This window comes from Oncorhynchus mykiss, chromosome 11 (assembly GCF_013265735.2).
Source record: "Oncorhynchus mykiss isolate Arlee chromosome 11, USDA_OmykA_1.1, whole genome shotgun sequence".
Lineage (NCBI taxonomy): Eukaryota > Metazoa > Chordata > Actinopteri > Salmoniformes > Salmonidae > Oncorhynchus > Oncorhynchus mykiss.
Window position 1 is genome coordinate 70,047,889 of NC_048575.1, and position 18,854 is coordinate 70,066,742.

The following is an 18,854-nucleotide window of genomic DNA, read 5'->3' on the forward strand; positions in this document are numbered from 1 at the left end:
TTTCTTTGTATCTTAAGATCTGCATGTAACCATCAGACATATCAGATGTTATGTTACATAATCGTGAAAAAATATGAATTTTAAGGTTTTGTAGTTGTCAGGATGGCCGAGTGGTCTAAGGCGCCAGACTCAAGGTGAGAATCCGTCCTAGTTACTAGGTATTCTGGTCTCCGATTGGAGGCGAGGGTTCAAATCCCTCTTCTCACACAGCTTTTGCCTTAAAAAAGAGTAGCTCTTTGTCAAAACCGAAAAATTCTCCAAATGGTGAAAGGAAAACACATGAACAGTGATTAATAGTTTGATAGATGTCATAGTTTGAGAACAGAAAACACATGAAACGGGAATAATAGTTCAATACATGTCAACATATGCCTAGTTTAGAATTCAATAAGTTACTCAAATTCCTTTGAAAAATGTTTTTTACTATATCTTTCATTAGCTTTTAACATTTTTTGTTTCTTTTTCTTTGTATCTTATTATCTACATGTTTCCATCAGACATATCAGACATTATGTTACAGAATCATTAAAAAATATGAATTTTAAGGATTTGTAAGTGTCAGGATGGCCGAGTGGTCTAAGGCGCCAGACTCAAGGTGAGAATCCTTCCTAGTTACAGGGGTATTCTGGTCTCCGATTGGAGGCGAGGGTTCAAATCCCTCTTCTGACACAGCTTTTGCCTTAAAAAAGAGTAGCTCTTTGTCAAAACCGAAAAATTCTCCAAATGGTGAAAGGAAAACACATGAACAGTGATTAATAGTTTGATAGATGTCATAGTTTGAGAACAGAAAACACATGAAACGGGAATAATAGTTCAATACATGTCAACATATGCCTAGTTTAGAATTCAATAAGTTACTCAAATTCCATTGAAAAATGTTTTTTACTTTTTCTTTCTTTTAACATTTTTTGTTTCTTTTTCTTTGTATCTTAAGATCTGCATGTAACCATCAGACATATCAGATGTTATGTTACATAATCGTGAAAAATTATGAATTTTAGGGTTTTGTAGTTGTCAGGATGGCCGAGTGGTCTAAGGCGCCAGACTCAAGGTGAGAATCCTTCCTAGTTACAGGGGTATTCTGGTCTCCGATTGGAGGCGAGGGTTCAAATCCCTCTTCTGACACGGCTTTTGCCTTAAAAAAGAGTAGCTCTTTGTCAAAACCGAAAAATTCTCCAAATGGTGAAAGGAAAACACATGAACAGTGATTAATAGTTTGATAGATGTCATAGTTTGAGAACAGAAAACACATGAAACGGGAATAATAGTTCAATACATGTCAACATATGCCTAGTTTAGAATTCAATAAGTTACTCAAATTCCATTGAAAAATGTTTTTTACTATATCTTTCATTAGCTTTTAACATTTTTTTGTTTATTTTTCTTTGTATCTTAAGATCTGCATGTAACCATCAGACATATCAGATGTTATGTTACATAATCGTGAAAAAATATGAATTTTAAGGTTTTGTAGTTGTCAGGATGGCCGAGTGGTCTAAGGTGCCAGACTCAAGGTGAGAATCCTTCATAGTTACAGGGGTATTCTGGTCTCCGATTGGAGGCGAGGGTTCAAATCCCTCTTCTGACACAGCTTTTGCCTTAAAAAAGAGTAGCTCTTTGTCAAAACTGAAAAATTCTCCAAATGGTGAAAGGAAAACACATGAACAGTGATTAATAGTTTGATAGATGTCATAGTTTGAGAACAGAAAACACATGAAACGGGAATAATAGTTCAATACATGTCAACATATGCCTAGTTTAGAATTCAATAAGTTACTCAAATTCCTTTGAAAAATGTTTTTTACTATATCTTTCATTAGCTTTTACCATTTTTTGTTTCTTTTTCTTTGTATCTTATAATCTACATGTTTCCATCAGACATATCAGACATTATGTTACAGAATCATTAAAAAATATGAATATAAAAAAAAATATAATATTATCTACATGTTTCCATCAGACATATCAGACATTATGTTACAGAATCATGAAAAAATATGAATTTTAAGGATTTATAAGTGTCAGGATGGCCGAGTGGTCTAAGGCGCCAGACTCAAGGTGAGAATCCTTCCTAGTTACAGGGGTATTCTGGTCTCGGATTGGAGGCGAGGGTTCAAATCCCTCTTCTGACACACCTTTTGCCTTAAAAAAGAGTATCTCTTTGTCAAAACTGAAAAATTCTCCAAATGGTGAAAGGAAAACACATGAACAGTGATTAATAGTTTGATAGATGTCATAGTTTGAGAACAGAAAACACATGAAACGGGAATAATAGTTCAATACATGTCAACATATGCCTAGTTTAGAATTCAATAAGTTACTCAAATTCCATTGAAAAATGTTTTTTACTTTTTCTTTCTTTTAACATTTTTTGTTTCTTTTTCTTTGTATCTTAAGATCTGCATGTAACCATCAGACATATCAGATGTTATGTTACATAATCGTGAAAAATTATGAATTTTAAGGTTTTGTAGTTGTCAGGATGGCCGAGTGGTCTAAGGCGCCAGACTCAAGGTGAGAATCCTTCCTAGTTACAGGGGTATTCTGGTCTCCGATTGGAGGCGAGGGTTCAAATCCCTCTTCTGACACAGCTTTTGCCTTAAAAAAGAGTAGCTCTTTGTCAAAACCGAAAAATTCTCCAAATGGTGAAAGGAAAACACATGAACAGTGATTAATAGTTTGATAGATGTCATAGTTTGAGAACAGAAAACACATGAAACGGGAATAATAGTTCAATACATGTCAACATATGCCTAGTTTAGAATTCAATAAGTTACTCAAATTCCTTTGAAAAATGTTTTTTACTATATCTTTCATTAGCTTTTACCATTTTTTGTTTCTTTTTCTTTGTATCTTATAATCTACATGTTTCCATCAGACATATCAGACATTATGTTACAGAATCATTAAAAAATATGAATTTTAAGGTTTTGCAGTTGTCAGGATGGCCGAGTGGTCTAAGGCGCCAGACTCAAGGTGAGAATCCTTCGTAGTTACAGGGGTATTCTGGTCTCCGATTGGAGGCGAGGGTTCAAATCCCTCTTCTGACACAGCTTTTGCCTTAAAAAAGAGTAGCTCTTTGTCAAAACTGAAAAATTCTCCAAATGGTGAAAGGAAAACACATGAACAGTGATTAATAGTTTGATAGATGTCATAGTTTGAGAACAGAAAACACATGAAACGGGAATAATAGTTCAATACATGTCAACATATGCCTAGTTTAGAATTCAATAAGTTACTCAAATTCCATTGAAAAATGTTTTTTACTTTTTCTTTCTTTTAACATTTTTTGTTTCTTTTTCTTTGTATCTTAAGATCTGCATGTAACCATCAGACATATCAGATGTTATGTTACATAATCGTGAAAAATTATGAATTTTAAGGTTTTGTAGTTGTCAGGATGGCCGAGTGGTCTAAGGCGCCAGACTCAAGGTGAGAATCCTTCCTAGTTACAGGGGTATTCTGGTCTCCGATTGGAGGCGAGGGTTCAAATCCCTCTTCTGACACGGCTTTTGCCTTAAAAAAGAGTAGCTCTTTGTCAAAACCGAAAAATTCTCCAAATGGTGAAAGGAAAACACATGAACAGTGATTAATAGTTTGATAGATGTCATAGTTTGAGAACAGAAAACACATGAAACGGGAATAATAGTTCAATACATGTCAACATATGCCTAGTTTAGAATTCAATAAGTTACTCAAATTCCATTGAAAAATGTTTTTTACTATATCTTTCATTAGCTTTTAACATTTTTTTGTTTATTTTTCTTTGTATCTTAAGATCTGCATGTAACCATCAGACATATCAGATGTTATGTTACATAATCGTGAAAAAATATGAATTTTAAGGTTTTGTAGTTGTCAGGATGGCCGAGTGGTCTAAGGCGCCAGACTCAAGGTGAGAATCCTTCCTAGTTACAGGGGTATTCTGGTCTCCGATTGGAGGCGAGGGTTCAAATCCCTCTTCTGACACACCTTTTGCCTTAAAAAAGAGTAGCTCTTTGTCAAAACCGAAAATGGAAACAGGAAAACACATGAACAGTGATTAATAGTTTGATAGATGTCATAGTTTGAGAACAGAAAACACATGAAACGGGAATAATAGTTCAATACATGTCAACATATGCCTAGTTTAGAATTCAATAAGTTACTCAAATTCCATTGAAAAATGTTTTTTACTATATCTTTCAATTGCTTTTAACATTTTTTTGTTTATTTTTCTTTGTATCTTAAGATCTGCATGTAACCATCAGACATATCAGATGTTATGTTACATAATCGCGAAAAAATATGAATTTTAAGGTTTTGTAGTTGTCAGGATAGCCGAGTGGTCTAAGGCGCCAGACTCAAGGTGAGAATCCTTCCTAGTTACAGGGATATTCTGGTCTCCGATTGGAGGCGAGGGTTCAAATCCCTCTTCTGTCACACCTTTTGCCTTAAAAAAGAGTAGCTCTTTGTCAAAACCGAAAATGGAAACAGGAAAACACATGAACAGTGATTAATAGTTTGATAGATGTCATAGTTTGAGAACAGAAAACACATGAAACGGGAACATGTGCCTAGTTTAGAATTCAATAAGTTACTCAAATTCCATTGAAAAATGTTTTTTACTATATCTGTCATTAGCTTTTAACATTTTTTGTTTGTTTTTCTTTGTATCTTATTATCTACATGTTTCCATCAGACATATCAGACATTATGTTACAGAATCATTAAAAAATATGAATTTTAAGGTTTTGCAGTTGTCAGGATGGCCGAGTGGTCTAAGGCGCCAGACTCAAGGTGAGAATCCTTCGTAGTTACAGGGGTATTCTGGTCTCCGATTGGAGGCGAGGGTTCAAATCCCTCTTCTGACACACCTTTTGCCTTAAAAAAGAGTAGCTCTTTGTCAAAACTGAAAAATTCTCCAAATGGTGAAAGGAAAACACATGAACAGTGATTAATAGTTTGATAGATGTCATAGTTTGAGAACAGAAAACACATGAAACGGGAATAATAGTTCAATACATGTCAACATATGCCTAGTTTAGAATTCAATAAGTTACTCAAATTCCATTGAAAAATGTTTTTTACTTTTTCTTTCTTTTAACATTTTTTGTTTCTTTTTCTTTGTATCTTAAGATCTGCATGTAACCATCAGACATATCAGATGTTATGTTACATAATCGTGAAAAATTATGAATTTTAAGGTTTTGTAGTTGTCAGGATGTCCGAGTGGTCTAAGGCGCCAGACTCAAGGTGAGAATCCTTCCTAGTTACAGGGGTATTCTGGTCTCCGATTGGAGGCGAGGGTTCAAATCCCTCTTCTGACACGGCTTTTGCCTTAAAAAAGAGTAGCTCTTTGTCAAAACCGAAAAATTCTCCAAATGGTGAAAGGAAAACACATGAACAGTGATTAATAGTTTGATAGATGTCATAGTTTGAGAACAGAAAACACATGAAACGGGAATAATAGTTCAATACATGTCAACATATGCCTAGTTTAGAATTCAATAAGTTACTCAAATTCCATTGAAAAATGTTTTTTACTATATCTTTCATTAGCTTTTAACATTTTTTTGTTTATTTTTCTTTGTATCTTAAGATCTGCATGTAACCATCAGACATATCAGATGTTATGTTACATAATCGTGAAAAAATATGAATTTTAAGGTTTTGTAGTTGTCAGGATGGCCGAGTGGTCTAAGGCGCCAGACTCAAGGTGAGAATCCTTCCTAGTTACAGGGGTATTCTGGTCTCCGATTGGAGGCGAGGGTTCAAATCCCTCTTCTGACACACCTTTTGCCTTAAAAAAGAGTAGCTCTTTGTCAAAACCGAAAAATTCTCCAAATGGTGAAAGGAAAACACATGAACAGTGATTAATAGTTTGATAGATGTCATAGTTTGAGAACAGAAAACACATGAAACGGGAATAATAGTTCAATACATGTCAACATATGCCTAGTTTAGAATTCAATAAGTTACTCAAATTCCATTGAAAAATGTTTTTTACTATATCTTTCATTAGCTTTTAACATTTTTTTGTTTATTTTTCTTTGTATCTTAAGATCTGCATGTAACCATCAGACATATCAGATGTTATGTTACATAATCGTGAAAAAATATGAATTTTAAGGTTTTGTAGTTGTCAGGATGGCCGAGTGGTCTAAGGCGCCAGACTCAAGGTGAGAATCCTTCCTAGTTACAGGGGTATTCTGGTCTCCGATTGGAGGCGAGGGTTCAAATCCCTCTTCTGACACACCTTTTGCCTTAAAAAAGAGTAGCTCTTTGTCAAAACCGAAAAATTCTCCAAATGGTGAAAGGAAAACACATGAACAGTGATTAATAGTTTGATAGATGTCATAGTTTGAGAACAGAAAACACATGAAACGGGAACATGTGCCTAGTTTTCAACGGCTCAGACACAAGAGGCATGTGGCAGGGTCTACAGTCAATCACGGACTACAGGAAGAAACCCAGCCCAGTCACGGACCAGGATGTCTTGCTCCCAGGCAGACTAAATAACTTTTTTGCCCGCTTTGAGGACAATACAGTGCCACTGACACGGCCTGCAACGAAAACATGCGGTCTCTCCTTCACTGCAGCCGAGGTGAGTAAGACATTTAAACGTGTTAACCCTCGCAAGGCTGCAGGCCCAGATGGCATCCCCAGCCGCGCCCTCAGAGCATGCGCAGACCAGCTGGCCGGTGTGTTTACGGACATATTCAATCAATCCCTATACCAGTCTGCTGTTCCCACATGCTTCAAGAGGGCCACCATTGTTCCTGTTCCCAAGAAAGCTAAGGTAACTGAGCTAAATGACTACCGCCCCGTAGCACTCACATCCGTCATCATGAAGTGCTTTGAGAGACTAGTCAAGGACCATATCACCTCCACCCTACCTGACACCCTAGACCCACTCCAATTTGCTTACCGCCCAAATAGGTCCACAGACGATGCAATCTCAACCACACTGCACACTGCCCTAACCCATCTGGACAAGAGGAATACCTATGTGAGAATGCTGTTCATCGACTACAGCTCGGCATTCAACACCATAGTACCCTCCAAGCTCGTCATCAAGCTCGAGACCCTGGGTCTCGACCCCGCCCTGTGCAACTGGGTACTGGACTTCCTGACGGGCCGCCCCCAGGTGGTGAGGGTAGGCAACAACATCTCCTCCCCGCTGATCCTCAACACTGGGGCCCCACAAGGTTGCGTTCTGAGCCCTCTCCTGTACTCCCTGTTCACCCACGACTGCGTGGCCACGCACGCCTCCAACTCAATCATCAAGTTTGCGGACGACACAACAGTGGTAGGCTTGATTACCAACAACGATGAGACGGCCTACAGGGAGGAGGTGAGGGCCCTCGGAGTGTGGTGTCAGGAAAACAACCTCACACTCAACGTCAACAAAACTAAGGAGATGATTGTGGACTTCAGGAAACAGCAGAGGGAACACCCCCCTATCCACATCGATGGAACAGTAGTGGAGAGGGTAGCAAGTTTTAAGTTCCTCGGCATACACATCACAGACAAACTGAATTGGTCCACTCACACAGACAGCATCGTGAAGAAGGCGCAGCAGCGCCTCTTCAACCTCAGGAGGCTGAAGAAATTCGGCTTGTCACCAAAAGCACTCACAAACTTCTACAGATGCACAATCGAGAGCATCCTGGCGGGCTGTATCACCGCCTGGTATGGCAACTGCACCGCCCTCAACCGTAAGGCTCTCCAGAGGGTAGTGAGGTCTGCACAACGCATCACCGGGGGCAAACTACCTGCCCTCCAGGACACCTACACCACCCGATGTCACAGGAAGGCCATAAAGATCATCAAGGACATCAACCACCCGAGCCACTGCCTGTTCACCCCGCTATCATCCAGAAGGCGAGGTCAGTACAGGTGCATCAAAGCTGGGACCGAGAGACTGAAAAACAGCTTCTATCTCAAGGCCATCAGACTGTTAAACAGCCACCACTAACACTGAGTGGCTGCTGCCAACACACTGACACTGACTCAACTCCAGCCACTTTAATAATGGGAATTGATGGGAAATGATGTAAATATATCACTAGCCACTTTAAACAATGCTACCTTATATAAATGTTACTTACCCTACATTATTCATCTCATATGCATACGTATATACTGTACTCTATATCATCGACGGTATCCTTATGTAATACATGTATCACTAGCCACTTTATACTATACTATGCCACTTTGTTTACATACTCATCTCATTTGTACATGCTGTACCCGATACCATCTACTGTATCTTGCCTATGCTGCTCTGTACCATCACTCATTCATATATCCTTATGTACATATTCTTTATCCCCTTACACTGTGTACAAGACAGTAGTTTTGGAATTGTTAGTTAGATTACTTGTTATTACTGCATTGTCGGAACTAGAAGCACAAGCATTTCGCTACACTCGCATTAACATCTGCTAACCATGTGTATGTGACAAATAAAATTTGATTTGATTTGATTTGATTTGAGTTTAGAATTCAATAAGTTACTCAAATTCCATTGAAAAATGTTTTTTACTATATCTGTCATTAGCTTTTAACATTTTTTGTTTCTTTTTCTTTGTATCTTATTATCTACATGTTTCCATCAGACATATCAGACATTATGTTACAGAATCATGAAAAAATATGAATTTTAAGGATTTATAAGTGTCAGGATGGCCGAGTGGTCTAAAGCGCCAGACTCAAGGTGAGAATCCTTCGTAGTTACAGGGGTATTCTGGTCTCCGATTGGAGGCGAGGGTTCAAATCCCTCTTCTGACACACCTTTTGCCTTAAAAAAGAGTCGCTCTTTGTCAAAACCGAAAATGGAAACAGGAAAACACATGAACAGTGATTAATAGTTTGATAGATGTCATAGTTTGAGAACAGAAAACACATGAAACGGGAACATATGCCTAGTTTAGAATTCAATAAGTTACTCAAATTCCATTGAAAAATGTTTTTTACTATATCTTTCATTAGCTTTTAACATTTTTTGTTTCTTTTTCTTGTTATCTTAAGATCTGCATGTAACCATCAGACATATCAGATGTTATGATACATAATCGTGAAAAAAATATGAATTTTAAGGTTTTGTAGTTGTCAGGATGGCCGAGTGGTCTAAGGCGCCAGACTCAAGGTGAGAATCCTTCCTAGTTACAGGGGTATTCTGGTCTCCGATTGGAGGCGAGGGTTCAAATCCCTCTTCTGACACAGCTTTTGCCTTAAAAAAGAGTAGCTCTTTGTCAAAACTGAAAAATTCTCCAAATGGTGAAAGGAAAACACATGAACAGTGATTAATAGTTTGATAGATGTCATAGTTTGAGAACAGAAAACACATGAAACGGGAACATATGCCTAGTTTAGAATTCAATAAGTTACTCAAATTCCATTGAAAAATGTTTTTTACTATATCTTTCATTAGCTTTTAACATTTTTTTGTTTCTTTTTCTTTGTATCTTAAGATCTGCATGTAACCATCAGACATATCAGATGTTATGTTACATAATCGTGAAAAAATATGAATTTTAAGGTTTTGTAGTTGTCAGGATGGCCGAGTGGTCTAAGGCGCCAGACTCAAGGTGAGAATCCTTCCTAGTTACAGGGGTATTCTGGTCTCCGATTGGAGGCGAGGGTTCAAATTCCTCTTCTGACACACCTTTTGCCTTAAAAAAGAGTAGCTCTTTGTCAAAACCGAAAATGGAAACAGGAAAACACATGAACAGTGATTAATAGTTTGATAGATGTCATAGTTTGAGAACAGAAAACACATGAAACGGGAATAATAGTTCAATACATGTCAACATATGCCTAGTTTAGAATTCAATAAGTTACTCAAATTCCATTGAAAAATGTTTTTTACTATATCTTTCAATTGCTTTTAACATTTTTTTGTTTATTTTTCTTTGTATCTTAAGATCTGCATGTAACCATCAGACATATCAGATGTTATGTTACATAATCGCGAAAAAATATGAATTTTAAGGTTTTGTAGTTGTCAGGATTGCCGAGTGGTCTAAGGCGCCAGGCTCAAGGTGAGAATCCTTCCTAGTTACAGGGATATTCTGGTCTCCGATTGGAGGCGAGGGTTCAAATCCCTCTTCTGTCACACCTTTTGCCTTAAAAAAGAGTAGCTCTTTGTCAAAACCGAAAATGGAAACAGGAAAACACATGAACAGTGATTAATAGTTTGATAGATGTCATAGTTTGAGAACAGAAAACACATGAAACGGGAACATATGCCTAGTTTAGAATTCAATAAGTTACTCAAATTCCATTGAAAAATGTTTTTTACTATATCTTTCATTAGCTTTTAACATTTTTTGTTTCTTTTTCTTGTTATCTTAAGATCTGCATGTAACCATCAGACATATCAGATGTTATGATACATAATCGTGAAAAAAATATGAATTTTAAGGTTTTGTAGTTGTCAGGATGGCCGAGTGGTCTAAGGCGCCAGACTCAAGGTGAGAATCCTTCCTAGTTACAGGGGTATTCTGGTCTCCGATTGGAGGCGAGGGTTCAAATCCCTCTTCTGACACAGCTTTTGCCTTAAAAAAGAGTAGCTCTTTGTCAAAACTGAAAAATTCTCCAAATGGTGAAAGGAAAACACATGAACAGTGATTAATAGTTTGATAGATTTGATAGATGTCATAGTTTGAGAACAGAAAACACATGAAACGGGAACATATGCCTAGTTTAGAATTCAATAAGTTACTCAAATTCCATTGAAAAATGTTTTTTACTATATCTTTCATTAGCTTTTAACATTTTTTTGTTTCTTTTTCTTTGTATCTTAAGATCTGCATGTAACCATCAGACATATCAGATGTTATGTTACATAATCGTGAAAAAATATTAATTTTAAGGTTTTGTAGTTGTCAGGATGGCCGAGTGGTCTAAGGCGCCAGACTCAAGGTGAGAATCCTTCCTAGTTACAGGGGTATTCTGGTCTCCGATTGGAGGCGAGGGTTCAAATCCCTCTTCTGACACAGCTTTTGCCTTAAAAAAGAGTAGCTCTTTGTCAAAACCGAAAAATTCTCCAAATGGTGAAAGGAAAACACATGAACAGTGATTAATAGTTTGATAGATGTCATAGTTTGAGAACAGAAAACATGAAACGGGAACATATGCCTAGTTTAGAATTCAATAAGTTACTCAAATTCCATTGAAAAATGTTTTTTACTATATCTTTCATTAGCTTTTAACATTTTTTTGTTTCTTTTTCTTTGTATCTTAAGATCTGCATGTAACCATCAGATATATCAGATGTTATGTGACATAATCGTGAAAAAATATGCATTTTAAGGTTTTGTAGTTGTCAGGATGGCCGAGTGGTCTAAGTCGCCAGACTCAAGGTGAGAATCCTTCCTAGTTACAGGGGTATTCTGGTCTCCGATTGGAGGCGAGGGTTCAAATCCCTCTTCTGACACAGCTTTTGCCTTAAAAAAGAGTAGCTCTTTGTCAAAACCGAAAAATTCTCCAAATGGTGAAAGGAAAACACATGAACAGTGATTAATAGTTTGATAGATGTCATAGTTTGAGAACAGAAAACACATGAAACGGGAACATATGCCTAGTTTAGAATTCAATAAGTTACTCAAATTCCATTGAAAAATGTTTTTTACTATATCTTTCATTAGCTTTTAACATTTTTTGTTTCTTTTTCTTTGTATCTTAAGATCTGCATGTAACCATCAGACATATCAGATGTTATGTGACATAATCGTGAAAAAATATGCATTTTAAGGTTTTGTAGTTGTCAGGATGGCCGAGTGGTCTAAGGCGCCAGACTCAAGGTGAGAATCCTTCCTAGTTACAGGGGTATTCTGGTCTCCGATTGGAGGCGAGGGTTCAAATCCCTCTTCTGACACAGCTTTTGCCTTAAAAAAGAGTAGCTCTTTGTCAAAACCGAAAAATTCTCCAAATGGTGAAAGGAAAACACATGAACAGTGATTAATAGTTTGATAGATGTCATAGTTTGAGAACAGAAAACATGAAACGGGAACATATGCCTAGTTTAGAATTCAATAAGTTACTCAAATTGCATTGAAAAATGTTTTTTACTATATCTTTCATTAGCTTTTAACATTTTTTGTTTCTTTTTCTTTGTATCTTAAGATCTGCATGTAACCATCAGACATATCAGATGTTATGTGACATAATCGTGAAAAAATATGCATTTTAAGGTTTTGTAGTTGTCAGGATGGCCGAGTGGTCTAAGGCGCCAGACTCAAGGTGAGAATCTTTCGTAGTTACAGGGGTATTCTGGTCTCCGATTGGAGGCGAGGGTTCAAATCCCTCTTCTGACACACCTTTTGCCTTAAAAAAGAGTAGCTCTTTGTCAAAACTGAAAAATTCTCCAAATGGTGAAAGGAAAACACATGAACAGTGATTAATAGTTTGATAGATGTCATAGTTTGAGAACAGAAAACACATGAAACGGGAACATATGCCTAGTTTAGAATTCAATAAGTTACTCAAATTCCATTGAAAAATGTTTTTTACTATATCTTTCATTAGCTTTTAACATTTTTTGTTTCTTTTTCTTTGTATCTTAAGATCTGCATGTAACCATCAGACATATCAGATGTTAAGTGACATAATCGTGAAAAAATATGCATTTTAAGGTTTTGTAGTTGTCAGGATGGCCGAGTGGTCTAAGGCGCCAGACTCAAGGTGAGAATCCTTCCTAGTTACAGGGGTATTCTGGTCTCCGATTGGAGGCGAGGGTTTCAATCCCTCTTCTGACACAGCTTTTGCCTTAAAAAAGAGTAGCTCTTTGTCAAAACCGAAAAATTCTCCAAATGGTGAAAGGAAAACACATGAACAGTGATTAATAGTTTGATAGATGTCATAGTTTGAGAACAGAAAACACATGAAACGGGAACATATGCCTAGTTTAGAATTCAATAAGTTACTCAAATTCCATTGAAAAATGTTTTTTACTATATCTTTCATTAGCTTTTAACATTTTTTGTTTCTTTTTCTTTGTATCTTATTATCTACATGTTTCCATCAGACATATCAGACATTATGTTACAGAATCATGAAAAAATATGAATTTTAAGGATTTATAAGTGTCAGGATGGCCGAGTGGTCTAAGGCGCCAGACTCAAGGTGAGAATCCTTCGTAGTTACAGGGGTATTCTGGTCTCCGATTGGAGGCGAGGGTTCAAATCCCTCTTCTGACACACCTTTTGCCTTAAAAAAGAGTAGCTCTTCGTCAAAACTGAAAAATTCTCCAAATGGTGAAAGGAAAACACATGAACAGTGATTAATAGTTTGATAGATGTCATAGTTTGAGAACAGAAAACACATGAAACGGGAACATATGCCTAGTTTAGAATTCAATAAGTTACTCAAATTCCATTGAAAAATGTTTTTTACTATATCTTTCATTAGCTTTTAACATTTTTTGTTTCTTTTTCTTTGTATCTTAAGATCTGCATGTAACCATCAGACATATCAGATGTTATGATACATAATCGTGAAAAAATATGAATTTGAAGGTTTTGTAGTTGTCAGGATTGCCGAGTGGTCTAAGGCGCCAGACTCAAGGTGAGAATCCTTCCTAGTTACAGGGATATTCTGGTCTCCGATTGGAGGCGAGGGTTCAAATCCCTCTTCTGTCACACCTTTTGCCTTAAAAAAGAGTAGCTCTTTGTCAAAACCGAAAATGGAAACAGGAAAACACATGAACAGTGATTAATAGTTTGATAGATGTCATAGTTTGAGAACAGAAAACACATGAAACGGGAATAATAGTTCAATACATGTCAACATATGCCTAGTTTAGATTTCAATAAGTTACTCAAATTCCATTGAAAAATGTTTTTTACTATATCTTTAATGAGCTTTTAACATTTTTTGTTTCTTTTTCTTTGTATCTTATTATCTACTTGTTTCCATCAGACATATCAGACATTATGTTACAGAATCATGAAAAAATATGAATTTTACACATTTATAAGTGTCAGGATGGCCGAGTGGTCTAAGGCGCCAGACTCAAGGTGAGAATCCTTCCTAGTTACAGGGGTATTCTGGTCTCCGATTGGAGGCGAGGGTTCAAATCCCTCTTCTGAATCCTTCCTAGTTACAGGGGTATTCTGGTCTCCGATTGGAGGCGAGGGTTCAAATCCCTCTTCTGACACACCTTTTGCCTTAAAAAATCAAAAAAGGAAGGAAAACACATGAACAGTGATTAATAGTTTGATAGATGTCATAGTTTGAGAACAGAAAACACATGAAACGGGAACATATGCCTAGTTTAGAATTCAATAAGTTACTCAAATTCCATTGAAAAATGTTTTTTACTATATCTTTCATTAGCTTTTAACATTTTTTGTTTCTTTTTCTTTGAATCTTAAGATCTGCATGTAACCATCAGACATATCAGATGTTATGTTACATAATCGTGAAAAAATATGAATTTTAAGGTTTTGTAGTTGTCAGGATGGCCGAGTGGTCTAAGGCGCCAGACTCAAGGTGAGAATCCTTCCTAGTTACAGGGGTATTCTGGTCTCCGATTGGAGGCGAGGGTTCAAATCCCTCTTCTGACACACCTTTTGCCTTAAAAAAGAGTAGCTCTTTGTCAAAACCGAAAATGGAAACAGGAAAACACATGAACAGTGATTAATAGTTTGATAGATGTCATAGTTTGAGAACAGAAAACACATGAAACGGGAATAATAGTTCAATACATGTCAACATATGCCTAGTTTAGAATTCAATAAGTTACTCAAATTCCATTGAAAAATGTTTTTTACTATATCTTTCATTAGCTTTTAACATTTTTTGTTTCTTTTTCTTTGTATATTATTATCTACATGTTTCTATCAGACGTATCAGACATTATGTTACAGAATCATGAAAAAATATGAATTTTAAGGATTTATAAGTGTCAGGATGGCCGAGTGGTCTAAGGCGCCAGACTCAAGGTGAGAATCCTTCCTAGTTACAGGGGTATTCTGGTCTCCGATTGGAGGCGAGGGTTCAAATCCCTCTTCTGACACAGCTTTTGCCTTAAAAAAGAGTAGCTCTTTGTCAAAACCGAAAAATTCTCCAAATGGTGAAAGGAAAACACATGAACAGTGATTAATAGTTTGATAGATGTCATAGTTTGAGAACAGAAAACACATGAAACGGGAACATATGCCTAGTTTAGAATTCAATAAGTTACTCAAATTCCATTGAAAAATGTTTTTTACTATATCTTTCATTAGCTTTTAACATTTTTTGTTTCTTTTTCTTTGTATCTTAAGATCTGCATGTAACCATCAGACATATCAGATGTTATGTTACATAATCGTGACAAAATATGAATTTTAAGGTTTTGTAGTTGTCAGGATGGCCGAGTGGTCTAAGGCGCCAGACTCAAGGTGAGAATCCTTCCTAGTTACAGGGGTATTCTGGTCACCGATTGGAGGTGAGGGTTCAAATCCCTCTTCTGACACATTTTGCCTTAAAAAAGAGTAGCTCTTTGTCAAAACCGAAAATGGAAACAGGAAAACACATGAACAGTGAGTGATTAATAGTTTGATAGATGTCATAGTTTGAGAACAGAAAACACATGAAACGGGAATAATAGTTCAATACATGTCAACATATGCCTAGTTTAGAATTCAATAAGTTACTCAAATTCCATTGAAAAATGTTTTTTACTATATCTTTCGGCGCCAGACTCAAGGTGAGAATCCTTCCTAGTTACAGGGGTATTCTGGTCTCCGATTGGATGCGAGGGTTCAAATCCCTCTTCTGACACAGCTTTTGCCTTAAAAAAGAGTAGCTCTTTGTCAAAACCGAAAAATTCTCCAAATGGTGAAAGGAAAACACATGAACAGTGATTAATAGTTTGATAGATGTCATAGTTTGAGAACAGAAAACACATGAAACGGGAACATATGCCTAGTTTAGAATTCAATAAGTTACTCAAATTCCATTGAAAAATGTTTTTTTACTATATCTTTCATTAGCTTTTAACATTTTTTGTTTCTTTTTCTTTGTATCTTATTATCTACATGTTTCCATCAGACATATCAGACATTATGTTACAGAATCATGAAAAAATATGAATTTTAAGGATTTATAAGTGTCAGGATGGCCGAGTGGTCTAAGGCGCCAGACTCAAGGTGAGAATCCTTCGTAGTTACAGGGGTATTCTGGTCTCCGATTGGAGGCGAGGGTTCAAATCCCTCTTCTGACAAACCTTTTGCCTTAAAAAAGAGTAGATCTTTGTCAAAACCGAAAAATTCTCCAAATGGTGAAAGGAAAACACATGAACAGTGATTAATAGTTTGATAGATGTCATAGTTTGAGATCAGAAAACACATGAAACGGGAATAATAGTTCAATACATGTCAACATATGCCTAGTTTAGAATTCAATAAGTTACTCAAATTCCATTGAAAAATGTTTTTTACTATATCTTTCATTAGCTTTTAACATTTTTTGTTTCTTTTTCTTTGTATCTTAAGATCTGCATGTAACCATCAGACATATCAGATGTTATGTTACATAATCGTGACAAAATATGAATTTTAAGGTTTTGTAGTTGTCAGGATGGCCGAGTGGTCTAAGGCGCCAGACTCAAGGTGAGAATCCTTCCTAGTTACAGGGGTATTCTGGTCACCGATTGGAGGTGAGGGTTCAAATCCCTCTTCTGACACATTTTGCCTTAAAAAAGAGTAGCTCTTTGTCAAAACCGAAAATGGAAACAGGAAAACACATGAACAGTGATTAATAGTTTGATAGATGTCATAGTTTGAGAACAGAAAACACATGAAACGGGAATAATAGTTCAATACATGTCAACATATGCCTAGTTTAGAATTCAATAAGTTACTCAAATTCCATTGAAAAATGTTTTTTACTATATCTTTCGGCGCCAGACTCAAGGTGAGAATCCTTCCTAGTTACAGGGGTATTCTGGTCTCCGATTGGATGCGAGGGTTCAAATCCCTCTTCTGACACAGCTTTTGCCTTAAAAAAGAGTAGCTCTTTGTCAAAACCGAAAAATTCTCCAAATGGTGAAAGGAAAACACATGAACAGTGATTAATAGTTTGATAGATGTCATAGTTTGAGAACAGAAAACACATGAAACGGGAACATATGCCTAGTTTAGAATTCAATAAGTTACTCAAATTCCATTGAAAAATGTTTTTTTACTATATCTTTCATTAGCTTTTAACATTTTTTGTTTCTTTTTCTTTGTATCTTATTATCTACATGTTTCCATCAGACATATCAGACATTATGTTACAGAATCATGAAAAAATATGAATTTTAAGGATTTATAAGTGTCAGGATGGCCGAGTGGTCTAAGGCGCCAGACTCAAGGTGAGAATCCTTCGTAGTTACAGGGGTATTCTGGTCTCCGATTGGAGGCGAGGGTTCAAATCCCTCTTCTGACAAACCTTTTGCCTTAAAAAAGAGTAGATCTTTGTCAAAACCGAAAAATTCTCCAAATGGTGAAAGGAAAACACATGAACAGTGATTAATAGTTTGATAGATGTCATAGTTTGAGATCAGAAAACACATGAAACGGGAATAATAGTTCAATACATGTCAACATATGCCTAGTTTAGAATTCAATAAGTTACTCAAATTCCATTGAAAAATGTTTTTTACTATATCTTTCATTAGCTTTTAACATTTTTTGTTTCTTTTTCTTTGTATCTTAAGATCTGCATGTAACCATCAGACATATCAGACATTATGTTACATAATCAAGAAAAAATATGAATTTTAAGGTTTTGTAGTTGTCAGGATGGCCGAGTGGTCTAAGGCGCCACACTCAAGGTGAGAATCCTTCCTAGTTACAGGGGTATTCTGGTCTCCGATTGGAGGCGAGGGATCAAATCCCTCTTCTGACACACCTTTTGCCTTAAAAAAGAGCTATCTTTGTCAAAACCGAAAATGGAAACAGGAAAACACATGAACAGTGATTAATAGTTTGATAGATGTCATAGTTTGAGAACAGAAAACACATGAAACGGGAATAATAGTTCAATACATGTCAACATATGCCTAGTTTAGAATTCAATAAGTTACTCAAATTCCATTGAAAAATGTTTTTTACTATATCTTTCATTAGCTTTTAACATTTTTTGTTTCTTTTTCTTTGTATCTTAAGATCTGCATGTAACCATCAGACATATCAGATGTTAAGTGACATAATCGTGAAAAAATATGAATTTTAAGGTTTTGTAGTTGTCAGGATTGCCGAGTGGTCTAAGGCGCCAGACTCAAGGTGAGAATCCTTCCTAGTTACAGGGGTATTCTGGTCTCCGATTGGATGCGAGGGTTCAAATCCCTCTTCTGACACAGCTTTTGCCTTAAAAAAGAGTAGCTCTTTGTCAAAACCGAAAAATTCTCCAAATGGTGAAAGGAAAACACATGAACAGTGATTAATAGTTTGATAGATGTCATAGTTTGAGAACAGAAAACACATGAAACGGGAACATATGCCTAGTTTAGAATTCAATAAGTTACTCAAATTCCATTGAAAAATGTTTTTTTACTATATCTTTCATTAGCTTTTAACATTTTTTGTTTCTTTTTCTTTGTATCTTATTATCTACATGTTTACATCAGACATATCAGACATTATGTTACAGAATCATTAAAAATTATGAATTTTAAGGATTTATAAGTGTCAGGATGGCCGAGTGGTCTAAGGCGCCAGACTCAAGGTGAGAATCCTTCGTAGTTACAGGGGTATTCTGGTCTCCGATTGGAGGCGAGGGTTCAAATCCCTCTTCTGACAAACCTTTTGCCTTAAAAAAGAGTAGATCTTTGTCAAAACCGAAAAATTCTCCAAATGGTGAAAGGAAAACACATGAACAGTGATTAATAG

At 36.3% G+C, this 18,854-nt stretch overlaps 35 non-coding genes across 35 annotated transcripts; all 35 read left to right on the top strand.

Annotated features, from left to right (window-relative positions):
• The first annotated feature begins 96 nt into the window (after window positions 1–96).
• trnal-caa lies at window positions 97–207 on the top strand. The gene is made up of 2 exons: window positions 97–134; window positions 162–207. It is a non-coding gene; the product is annotated as a tRNA-Leu (tRNA).
• A 350-nt stretch (window positions 208–557) lies between these two features.
• Window positions 558–669, top strand: trnal-caa. The gene is made up of 2 exons: window positions 558–595; window positions 624–669. It is a non-coding gene; the product is annotated as a tRNA-Leu (tRNA).
• Window positions 670–1,013: 344 nt separating this feature from the next.
• Window positions 1,014–1,125, top strand: trnal-caa. The gene is made up of 2 exons: window positions 1,014–1,051; window positions 1,080–1,125. It is a non-coding gene; the product is annotated as a tRNA-Leu (tRNA).
• Window positions 1,126–1,476: 351 nt separating this feature from the next.
• On the top strand, window positions 1,477–1,588 carry trnal-caa. The gene is made up of 2 exons: window positions 1,477–1,514; window positions 1,543–1,588. It is a non-coding gene; the product is annotated as a tRNA-Leu (tRNA).
• Window positions 1,589–2,020: 432 nt separating this feature from the next.
• On the top strand, window positions 2,021–2,132 carry trnal-caa. The gene is made up of 2 exons: window positions 2,021–2,058; window positions 2,087–2,132. It is a non-coding gene; the product is annotated as a tRNA-Leu (tRNA).
• Window positions 2,133–2,476: 344 nt separating this feature from the next.
• Window positions 2,477–2,588, top strand: trnal-caa. The gene is made up of 2 exons: window positions 2,477–2,514; window positions 2,543–2,588. It is a non-coding gene; the product is annotated as a tRNA-Leu (tRNA).
• A 350-nt stretch (window positions 2,589–2,938) lies between these two features.
• trnal-caa lies at window positions 2,939–3,050 on the top strand. The gene is made up of 2 exons: window positions 2,939–2,976; window positions 3,005–3,050. It is a non-coding gene; the product is annotated as a tRNA-Leu (tRNA).
• Window positions 3,051–3,394: 344 nt separating this feature from the next.
• On the top strand, window positions 3,395–3,506 carry trnal-caa. The gene is made up of 2 exons: window positions 3,395–3,432; window positions 3,461–3,506. It is a non-coding gene; the product is annotated as a tRNA-Leu (tRNA).
• Window positions 3,507–3,857: 351 nt separating this feature from the next.
• On the top strand, window positions 3,858–3,969 carry trnal-caa. Its single transcript has 2 exons — window positions 3,858–3,895; window positions 3,924–3,969. It is a non-coding gene; the product is annotated as a tRNA-Leu (tRNA).
• A 341-nt stretch (window positions 3,970–4,310) lies between these two features.
• On the top strand, window positions 4,311–4,422 carry trnal-caa. The gene is made up of 2 exons: window positions 4,311–4,348; window positions 4,377–4,422. It is a non-coding gene; the product is annotated as a tRNA-Leu (tRNA).
• A 319-nt stretch (window positions 4,423–4,741) lies between these two features.
• On the top strand, window positions 4,742–4,853 carry trnal-caa. Its single transcript has 2 exons — window positions 4,742–4,779; window positions 4,808–4,853. It is a non-coding gene; the product is annotated as a tRNA-Leu (tRNA).
• A 344-nt stretch (window positions 4,854–5,197) lies between these two features.
• On the top strand, window positions 5,198–5,309 carry trnal-caa. The gene is made up of 2 exons: window positions 5,198–5,235; window positions 5,264–5,309. It is a non-coding gene; the product is annotated as a tRNA-Leu (tRNA).
• A 351-nt stretch (window positions 5,310–5,660) lies between these two features.
• Window positions 5,661–5,772, top strand: trnal-caa. The gene is made up of 2 exons: window positions 5,661–5,698; window positions 5,727–5,772. It is a non-coding gene; the product is annotated as a tRNA-Leu (tRNA).
• Window positions 5,773–6,123: 351 nt separating this feature from the next.
• On the top strand, window positions 6,124–6,235 carry trnal-caa. Its single transcript has 2 exons — window positions 6,124–6,161; window positions 6,190–6,235. It is a non-coding gene; the product is annotated as a tRNA-Leu (tRNA).
• Window positions 6,236–8,666: 2,431 nt separating this feature from the next.
• On the top strand, window positions 8,667–8,778 carry trnal-caa. The gene is made up of 2 exons: window positions 8,667–8,704; window positions 8,733–8,778. It is a non-coding gene; the product is annotated as a tRNA-Leu (tRNA).
• A 320-nt stretch (window positions 8,779–9,098) lies between these two features.
• Window positions 9,099–9,210, top strand: trnal-caa. Its single transcript has 2 exons — window positions 9,099–9,136; window positions 9,165–9,210. It is a non-coding gene; the product is annotated as a tRNA-Leu (tRNA).
• Window positions 9,211–9,540: 330 nt separating this feature from the next.
• On the top strand, window positions 9,541–9,652 carry trnal-caa. The gene is made up of 2 exons: window positions 9,541–9,578; window positions 9,607–9,652. It is a non-coding gene; the product is annotated as a tRNA-Leu (tRNA).
• Window positions 9,653–10,425: 773 nt separating this feature from the next.
• On the top strand, window positions 10,426–10,537 carry trnal-caa. The gene is made up of 2 exons: window positions 10,426–10,463; window positions 10,492–10,537. It is a non-coding gene; the product is annotated as a tRNA-Leu (tRNA).
• Window positions 10,538–10,876: 339 nt separating this feature from the next.
• trnal-caa lies at window positions 10,877–10,988 on the top strand. The gene is made up of 2 exons: window positions 10,877–10,914; window positions 10,943–10,988. It is a non-coding gene; the product is annotated as a tRNA-Leu (tRNA).
• Window positions 10,989–11,316: 328 nt separating this feature from the next.
• trnal-caa lies at window positions 11,317–11,428 on the top strand. The gene is made up of 2 exons: window positions 11,317–11,354; window positions 11,383–11,428. It is a non-coding gene; the product is annotated as a tRNA-Leu (tRNA).
• A 329-nt stretch (window positions 11,429–11,757) lies between these two features.
• Window positions 11,758–11,869, top strand: trnal-caa. The gene is made up of 2 exons: window positions 11,758–11,795; window positions 11,824–11,869. It is a non-coding gene; the product is annotated as a tRNA-Leu (tRNA).
• A 327-nt stretch (window positions 11,870–12,196) lies between these two features.
• On the top strand, window positions 12,197–12,308 carry trnal-caa. The gene is made up of 2 exons: window positions 12,197–12,234; window positions 12,263–12,308. It is a non-coding gene; the product is annotated as a tRNA-Leu (tRNA).
• A 329-nt stretch (window positions 12,309–12,637) lies between these two features.
• On the top strand, window positions 12,638–12,749 carry trnal-caa. Its single transcript has 2 exons — window positions 12,638–12,675; window positions 12,704–12,749. It is a non-coding gene; the product is annotated as a tRNA-Leu (tRNA).
• Window positions 12,750–13,078: 329 nt separating this feature from the next.
• On the top strand, window positions 13,079–13,190 carry trnal-caa. Its single transcript has 2 exons — window positions 13,079–13,116; window positions 13,145–13,190. It is a non-coding gene; the product is annotated as a tRNA-Leu (tRNA).
• A 329-nt stretch (window positions 13,191–13,519) lies between these two features.
• On the top strand, window positions 13,520–13,631 carry trnal-caa. The gene is made up of 2 exons: window positions 13,520–13,557; window positions 13,586–13,631. It is a non-coding gene; the product is annotated as a tRNA-Leu (tRNA).
• Window positions 13,632–13,971: 340 nt separating this feature from the next.
• Window positions 13,972–14,149, top strand: trnal-caa. Its single transcript has 2 exons — window positions 13,972–14,009; window positions 14,104–14,149. It is a non-coding gene; the product is annotated as a tRNA-Leu (tRNA).
• Window positions 14,150–14,446: 297 nt separating this feature from the next.
• trnal-caa lies at window positions 14,447–14,558 on the top strand. The gene is made up of 2 exons: window positions 14,447–14,484; window positions 14,513–14,558. It is a non-coding gene; the product is annotated as a tRNA-Leu (tRNA).
• Window positions 14,559–14,898: 340 nt separating this feature from the next.
• On the top strand, window positions 14,899–15,010 carry trnal-caa. The gene is made up of 2 exons: window positions 14,899–14,936; window positions 14,965–15,010. It is a non-coding gene; the product is annotated as a tRNA-Leu (tRNA).
• A 329-nt stretch (window positions 15,011–15,339) lies between these two features.
• Window positions 15,340–15,451, top strand: trnal-caa. The gene is made up of 2 exons: window positions 15,340–15,377; window positions 15,406–15,451. It is a non-coding gene; the product is annotated as a tRNA-Leu (tRNA).
• Window positions 15,452–16,089: 638 nt separating this feature from the next.
• trnal-caa lies at window positions 16,090–16,201 on the top strand. Its single transcript has 2 exons — window positions 16,090–16,127; window positions 16,156–16,201. It is a non-coding gene; the product is annotated as a tRNA-Leu (tRNA).
• Window positions 16,202–16,551: 350 nt separating this feature from the next.
• Window positions 16,552–16,663, top strand: trnal-caa. The gene is made up of 2 exons: window positions 16,552–16,589; window positions 16,618–16,663. It is a non-coding gene; the product is annotated as a tRNA-Leu (tRNA).
• A 634-nt stretch (window positions 16,664–17,297) lies between these two features.
• Window positions 17,298–17,409, top strand: trnal-caa. The gene is made up of 2 exons: window positions 17,298–17,335; window positions 17,364–17,409. It is a non-coding gene; the product is annotated as a tRNA-Leu (tRNA).
• Window positions 17,410–17,759: 350 nt separating this feature from the next.
• trnal-caa lies at window positions 17,760–17,871 on the top strand. Its single transcript has 2 exons — window positions 17,760–17,797; window positions 17,826–17,871. It is a non-coding gene; the product is annotated as a tRNA-Leu (tRNA).
• Window positions 17,872–18,210: 339 nt separating this feature from the next.
• On the top strand, window positions 18,211–18,322 carry trnal-caa. Its single transcript has 2 exons — window positions 18,211–18,248; window positions 18,277–18,322. It is a non-coding gene; the product is annotated as a tRNA-Leu (tRNA).
• A 330-nt stretch (window positions 18,323–18,652) lies between these two features.
• Window positions 18,653–18,764, top strand: trnal-caa. The gene is made up of 2 exons: window positions 18,653–18,690; window positions 18,719–18,764. It is a non-coding gene; the product is annotated as a tRNA-Leu (tRNA).
• Window positions 18,765–18,854: the final 90 nt, after the last annotated feature.